Source organism: Schistocerca serialis, chromosome 1 (genome assembly GCF_023864345.2).
Source record: "Schistocerca serialis cubense isolate TAMUIC-IGC-003099 chromosome 1, iqSchSeri2.2, whole genome shotgun sequence".
NCBI lineage: Eukaryota > Metazoa > Arthropoda > Insecta > Orthoptera > Acrididae > Schistocerca > Schistocerca serialis.
Genome location: NC_064638.1, coordinates 1,199,180,424 through 1,199,188,904, shown reverse-complemented (window position 1 = coordinate 1,199,188,904; position 8,481 = coordinate 1,199,180,424). Strand labels below are relative to the sequence as shown.

The 8,481-nt window shown below is 45.2% G+C and overlaps 1 pseudogene; it reads left to right on the top strand.

Annotated features, from left to right (window-relative positions):
• The first annotated feature begins 5,148 nt into the window (after window positions 1-5,148).
• Window positions 5,149-5,267, top strand: LOC126425252 (5S ribosomal RNA; annotated as a pseudogene).
• Window positions 5,268-8,481: the final 3,214 nt, after the last annotated feature.

Here is an 8,481-nt window from a genome sequence, read left to right as displayed (position 1 = left end):
AGAGGCTTGTCTCACTAGGGGTAAGATAGATACTGCCTACAGGAAAATTAAAGAGACCTTTGGAGAGAAGAGAACCACTTGTATGAATATCAAGAGCTCAGATGGCAACCCAGTTCTAAGCAAAGAAGGGAAGGCAAAAAGGGGGAAGGAGTATATAGAGGGTTTATACAAGGGCGATGTACTTGAGGACAATATTATGGAAATGGAAGAGGATGTAGATGAAGATGAAATGGGAGATACGATACTGCGTGAAGAGTTTGACAGAGCACTGAAAGACCTGAGTCGAAACAAGGCCCCAGGAGTAGACAACATTCCATTAGAACTACTGATGGCCTTGGGAGAGCCAGTCATGACAAAACTCTACCATCTGGTGAGCAAGATGTATGAGACAGGCGAAATACACACAGACTTCAAGAAGAATATAATAATTCCAATCCCAAAGAAAGCAGGTGTTGAGAGATGTGAAAATTACCGAACTATCAGTTTAATAAGTCACAGCTGCAAAATACTAACGCGAATTCTTTACAGACGAATGGAAAAACTGGTAGAAGCGGACCTCGAGGAAGATCAGTTTGGATTCCGTAGAAATGTTGGAACACGTGAGGCAATACTAACCTTACGACTTATCTTAGAAGAAAGATTAAGAAAAGGCAAACCTACGTTTCTAGCATTTGTAGACTTAGAGAAAGCTTTTGACAACGTTAACTGGAATACTCTCTTTCAAATTCTGAAGGTGGCAGGGGTAAAATACAGGGAGCGAAAGGCTATTTACAATTTGTACAGAAACCAGATGGCAGTTATAAGAGTCGAGGGGCATGAAAGGGAAGCAGTGGTTGGGAAAGGAGTGAGACAGGGTTGTAGCCTCTCCCCGATGTTATTCAATCTGTATATTGAGCAAGCAGTAAAGGAAACAAAAGAAAAATTCGGAGTAGGTATTAAAATTCATGGAGAAGAAGTAAAGCCTTTGAGGTTCGCCGATGACATTGTAATTCTGTCAGAGACAGCAAAGGATTTGGAAGAGCAGTTGAACGGAATGGACAGTGTCTTGAGAGGAGGATATAAGAGGAACATCAACAAAAGCAAAACGAGGATAATGGAATGTAGTCAAATTAAATCAGGTGATGCTGAGGGATTAGATTAGGAAATGAGACACTTAAAGTAGTAAAGGAGTTTTGCTATTTAGGGAATAAAATAACTGATGATGGTCGAAGTAGAGAGGATATAAAATGTAGACTTGCAATGGCAAGGAAATCGTTTCTGAAGAAGAGAAATTTGTTAACATCGAGTATAGATTTAAGTGTCAGGAAGTCGTTTCTGAAAGTATTTGTATGGAGTGTAGCCATGTATGGAAGTGAAACATGGACGATAACCAGTTTGGACATGAAGTGAATAGAAGCTTTCGAAATGTGGTGCTACAGAAGAATGCTGAAGGTAGGGTGGGTAGATCACGTAACTAATGAGGAGGTATTGAATAGGATTGGGGGGAAGAGAAGTTTGTGGCACAACTTGACTAGAAGAAGGGATCGGTTGGTAGGACATGTTTTGAGGCATCAAGGGATCACAAATTTAGCATTGGAGGGCAGCGTAGAGGGTAAAAATCGTAGAGGGAGACCAAGAGATGAATACACTAAGCAGATTCAGAAGGATGTAGGTTGCAGTAGGTACTGGGAGATGAAGAAGCTTGCACAGGATAGAGTAGCATGGAGATCTGCATCAAACCAGTCTCAGGACTGAAGACCATAACAACAACAAGAACTTGTCCACAAAGTGGCTCTGTTGTATCGTATTTACGGAAAGAACGTGCTATGAATCAAAAACAGACCCATTCATTACTCAGCGCTGTTCGCAGACAAGAAAGTACAATACGTGGGAGCATTACCTTGTATACGCTCTCACTGCTGAAAGGCTGTACAGGTAACGATTTCCTAACAGACATGTTCCGTCACGAAGCGTGTTTATTTCTCCCGATCAACGAATGCGGGAAACTGGGTACATTGTAAAGTAGACACGAGGGACTAGGCGACACGAGGACCATTCACACACCAGATTTTGAAGAGGAGGTTCTGGAACGTGTTACAGCGGACTCCACTACAAGTACTTGCCGTATTGCACCTGAAATGGGCGCTGCACAGACTAGCGTGTGGCGAGTACTCCACGAACAACAATAACACTCGTATCACTCACAACGAGTCCATGCAATGTTTGTGACTCAATTTGCACCAAGCGACGATTTGGGTCAGTGGCTGCTCCAACAAAAGAATGATCAACCATATTTCCTCCAAATCGTGCTGTTTACTGACGAGGCCTCATTTGATCGTGAGGGTAGTTCGAACAGCAGGAATAGCCGTGTGTGGGACGAGGGAGACCCTCACGCTGTAGTAGAGTCCTATCATCAAGTACGTTCTGCTGTGAATATCTGGGCCGGCGCTGTAGGCGAAAAACTCATTGGGCCATATCTTTTACCTGGCCTGGTCAGAATGTCACCTGTACTTGAGATTAGTGCAAAGAATTCTACATGAGTTTTGGAGAACGTATCCTTGGCTGTTTCTGAGAGGATATGGATGCAAATGACGGTGCACCACCTCACTTCAGTCTGGATGTCCGCAAACATCTCAATCTGTAATGAATGAGGTTTTCACTCTGCAGCAGAGTGTGCGCTGATATGAAACTTCCTGACAGATTAAAATTGTGTGCCTGACCGATACTCGAACTCGGGACCTGCCTTTTGCGGGCAAGTGCTCTACCAATTGAGCTACCCAAGCACGACTCACGCCCCCTCCTCACAGCTTTACTTCTGCCAGTACCTCGTCTCCTACCTTCAAAACTTCACAGAAGCTCTTCTGCGAACCTTGCAGAACTACCACACCTGGAAGAAAGGATATTGCGGAGACATGGCATAGCCACAGCCTAGGGGATGTTTCAAGAATGAGATTTTCACTCTGCAGCGGAACGTGCGCTGATATGAAACTTACTGACACATTAAAACTGTGTACCGGACCGAGATTCGAACTCGAGACCAAGTTCGAGTCTCAGTTCGGCACACAGTTTTAATCTGTCACAAAGTTTCATCTCGATGCTGTATTTCCTGGTCACTGGATTGGAAGGGGAGGACCTATTCCATGGCCTGCGAGGTCATCTGACCTGGATCTCCGGTGATACCTATGGGGTATATGTAAGGCACATCTGTATGAGACCCCAGTGGATACGCAGATGGAAGTAGTTGCCAGAATTGTATCTGTCTATGATGTGACTCGAAACACATGACTCTAAACACAACAGAGATATTTGTCAGCCTGCCTCAGAATTTTGTTTGTCGATGTCATACTTGCATTGACATTGATATGAGTGAGTTTCAGCACATTTTGTAAGATACAGTGGGATGGTGCATTCGTTGTGTCAATGATGGTATTTGGAGTTAAGTGTAACTAACGTAAATAAAAAAGTATACAGTAATGTGATTTTATTCCTATTATCTCCTTAAGCTGAATTCTCCCTCTCCAGCTTCGCTACTTCAAAGTGTTCAGCGAGCATCCTCTATATCCTGTTAAATTTTTGCTCTCTCTTACGGGAACACAATGAGTAAGGTTTTCTCATTTAAGCAGTCTTAACATTCAAGTAGAGAATGCACGTGTTCTCAGGCTGACTAGTTGTTTTCTTAGTTGCTAGCCAGGTGGGAAAAACTTCATTTCTCTTTTCAGACAATCACCGCTTTATTTTATGCCATTTCTATATCATCATCCACTTTAATATATTGATAAGCAACATTTCTGTATGTTGTGATTGCCAGTCAGTCTTTCAGGCCTCTAATATCGGTAATAATTCATTTGAATGATGACACTCTGGGACATACCACTTCCTATTAGGCAATAATGAAAATGTAATTATATCAGTATGTTCAAAATTCAAGGGACAAATGTTTTACAGGTGTTTGTCATGTAAAACTGAAGTTGATAAAGCGATATTCACACATGACCTGGCAACGAAAATTCTCATCTGATCAGTTGATGTAGTCTTCCACGATGTTTCTGGGTGTCTATCTGCGGTTCGCTGCCTGGAGAAACCTTATGTACGAATTGCTTCTGTAAGTTGGTTGGTTGGTTGGTTTTGGGGAAGGAGACCAGACAGCGTGGTCATCGGTCTCATCGGATTAGGGAAGGAAGTTGGCCGTGCCCTTTCATAGGAACCATCCCGGCATTTGCCTGGAGTGATTTAGGGAAATCACGGAAAACCTAAATCAGGATGGCCGGACGCGGGATTGAACCGTCGTCCTCCCGAATGCGAGTCCAGTGTCTTGCTTCTGTAAGTAATGTAAACGACATCAGGGTTGTAATTCAGCTTTGGTGTTTATTACACAACACTTGCATGCGCAAACCAGAGTGGAATGATGACTGACAAATCTTTGCGAGCACGTTAAGATTACTACTACTATTACGGATATCGTCCCCATCCAAATTATGATGCAAGTACGACAACAACTCTGCCTTTGCAGCTACGGCTTTTATGGTTTACAACAACAGAAAGAATAGAGGTGTGTTGTTGGATTCGTTAATTAAGTTACTTTATTACAGCATATTTTGAATTTTCAAAGACCCGCCAGGGTAACCGAGAGCGTTAACGCGCTGCTTCCTGGACTCGGGTAGGCGCGCCGGCCACGGATCGAATCCGCCCGGCGGATTAACGACGAGGGCCGATGTGGTTTTTTGGCGGTTTTCCACATCCCGCAAGGTGAATGCCGGGCTGGTCCCCATGTTCCGCCTCATTTACACGGCTCGCAGACATCTGAACACTTTCGCACTATTCCATGGATTACACTCGACGCAGACTGTTGGGGTGCTCTAATTCCATCCCAGGGGGTACGGGGTAGCGGCAGGAAGGGCATCCGGCCACCCCTTAACCATTAACATGCCACATCCGATTAACGATGGCTGACCCTGCGTAACTGCGGGGCAAGGCTCAAGTGATAGATAGATTTTTAATTTTCAATACTTTACACAAATCATTTTGCTACAGATACATTTATAAATTGTTTTCTTTATCAAAAAATAGAAGAATTTCACATCAAATATAGATTTTTACAGGTAATTTAAGAATACAATAAATAAAAAGTTCACTAAAATTTTATTTATAGTATGGCTTTTATCCCTAGTGGCCAACGGCCTTGCCGCGATGATAACAGCAATTCCCGTCAGATCACCGAAGTTAAGCGCTGTCGGGCTTGGTTAGCACTAGGATGGGTCACCGTCTGTGTTTGCCGAGTGCTGTTGGCAAGCAGGGTGCACTCAGCCCTTGTGAGACCAATTGAGGAGCTTTTTGATTGAAAAGTAGCGGCTCCGGTCACGGTAACTGACAACGGCCAGGACAGTGGTGTGCTGACCACCTTCATATCAGCATCTGGTGACACCTAACGGCTGAGGATGACACGGCAGCCGCTGAGTACCGTTGGGCCTTCAAGGCCTGTTCGGATGGCGTTGTTGTTGTTTTCTTCCTAGAAATAGTGAAGTTAGTTTTACATGGAACAATCTTAGATCAGAGAAAATATGGATATAGATGTTAGTTTACAAAGTACACTACTAGCCATTAAAATTGTTACACCACGGAGATGGCGTGCTACAGACGCGAAATTTAATGGTCAGGAAGAAGATGCTGCGATATGCAAATGATTAACTTTTCAGAGCATTCACACAAGGTTGGCGCCGGTGGCGACTCCTACAGTGTGCTGAGATGAGGAAAGTTTCCAACCGATTTCTCATACACAAACAGCAGTTGACCGGCGTTACCTGGTGGAATGTTGTTGTGATGACTCGTGTAAGGAGGAGAAATGCGTACCATCACGTTTCCGTCTTTGATAAAGGTCGGATTGTAGCCTATCGCGATTGCGGTTTATCGTATCGCGACATTGCTGCTCGCATTGGTCGAGATCCAATGACTGTTAGCAGAATATGGAATCGGTGGGTTCAGGAGGGTAATACGGAACGCCGTGTTGGATCCCAAAGGCCTCGCATCACTAGCAGTCGAGATGACAGGCGTCTTATCGACATGGCTGTAACGGATCGTGCAGCCACGTCTCGATCCCTGAGGCTACAAATGGGGACGTTTGCAAGACAACAACCATCTGCACGAACAGTTCGACGACGTTTGCAGCAGCGTGGAGTATCAGCTCGGAGACCATGGCTGCGGTTACCCTTGACGCTGCATCACAGACAGGAGCGCCTGCGATGGTGTACTCAACAACGAACCTGGGTGCACGAATGGCATAATGTCATTTTTTCGGATGAATCCTGGTGCTGTTTACAGCATCATGATGGTCGCATCCGTGTTTGGCGACATCACGGTGAATGCACTTTGGAAGCGTGTATTCGTCCTTGCCATACTGGCGTATCACCCGGCGTGATGGTATGGGGTGCCATTGGTTACACGTCTCGGTCACCTCTTGTTCGCATTGACGGCACTTTGAACAGTGGACGTAACATTTCATATGTGTTACAACCCGTGGCTCTACCCTTCATTCGATCCCTGCGAAACCGTACATTTCAGCAGGATAATCCACGACCACATGTTGCGTGTCCTGTACGGGCCTTTCTGGGTACAGAAAATGTTCGACTGCTGCCCTGGCCAGCATGTTCCCCAGATCTCCCACCAATTGAAAACGTCTGGTCAATGGTGGCCGAGCAACTGGCTCGTCACAATACGCCAGTCACTACTCTTGATGAACAGTGGTATCGTGTTGAAGCTGCATGGGCAGCTGTACTTGTACACGTCATCCAAGCTCTGTTTGACTCAATTCCCAGGCGTATCAAGGCCGTTATTACGGCCAGAGGTGGTTGTTCTGGGAACTGATTTCTCAGGATCTATGCATCCAAATTGCGTGAAAATGTAATCACATGTCAGTTCTAGTATAATACATTTGTCCAATGAATACCCGTTTATCATCTGCATTTCTTCTTGGTGTAGCAATTTTAATGGCCAGTAGTGTAGTTTTCGGATTTTGGTATTGAGACTGAATATGCTACTGTGATTTCCTACTATTGAAAGTTTCAATTTGGAAAACACAGTGCAGAGAAAGAAATAATGTAACATACTTTTCAAAAATGGAAAAAAATTTGGTATCAAGTGAGTTACTAGAATGTGGTATCGCACGTTTCGTAACCCCCAGCTTGGGCCACGATATTACATGGGATGTAACCCGACTTGGGGCAAGCACACGCGATCGTACTGTTCGGCTTTGCAGCCCCGGTGTACGGGATTTGAAGCAGCAGTGGAGGCGTGAGAAGAGACGTGTTAACGAACGAGTTTTACGTCACGGGCCACCTGCCGAGGCGGATGTGGGGCCGCTGAAGCCCTGCAGGCGGAGAGCGGCCACCAGGAACACCGACCGCCGCTTCCGGTTCTCACCGAGCAGCGGTTCTTCCTGCGGGCTGGGAAGTCGACAGCTCAGAAATGGCAGGATCCGCGCAAATCCGTTGCACCGGTGGTAAGGAACAGCCAGGTTGATCCATGGGAAGAGCCACAAAAGTGGTGACCCCTTCCAAGCAACAATTTACTGAAACCATTTGTGTTTTTACATACAAGTTCAGCATAAAGTCTTGACTTAATTACAAAAATTTGTGTCTAAGTGATTATGTTAGATACAGCAATGTAGTGTATGGGAAATGGTAGCTTATGGACGCATTTCCACATGTGCTCCCCCTGTTTCCTATGTAATGTCTAGGCGAGAGACGGCTTCTGTTATGTGTGAGGTGAAACTATGGGCCTCATGGAAAAAGGGTGACTCGGCTGAGTCACGCAATTTGACTCTTAGCCTGATCACGAGGTGTGGCCATTAATTGCAAGCGTTGATCACATAGGCTGGCGTGAGGATCAATGAACTGTACTTGACGGAATGTATCTGGAACATCTTAGGTGATTAGAAAGTTAGTAGACAGGAATACAATTAAATACTTAGCTTTAATTCAGCATCAGCGGTGAACGTCGATCATGACTTTGTGCAATAATATTTACAAGTGCAGTTATAGAACGAACTGCGAATACGTCTTTACAATTCTGATTGCTTCACACATATAGACCAATTGTCAATGCATAAACTGTATGTGGCGCCTGAGTAGGTCGTAGCTACTGACTTAGCTGAAGCCTATGTTAACTAGCGTCTCTGCAAGTGAGATCTCTGAAGCTGTAACAAGTGAACCAATCCTATTAAAGAGGGCTGTCGAACTGGCCAGTTCGCTAGCTTGTCTCGTGAGACCAGCCGAGTGGCGGCGCTCGGTCTGCTAGCGTCGACAGTGGCGACTCGCGGGTCTGATGTGTACTGACGGACCGCGGCCGATTTGAAGCCTGCAAACTAGCGAGTGTGGTGCCTTGCGGTGACACCACAGTTTCACTCCAAACCTTTGTCAACACGTCTTCTGTCACTGCTGCTGCAGTATTTCGTATTCGTGGTGTAAGAGTTTGAGCGTCAGGAACTGGTGTACTGAACACTTTACCCTT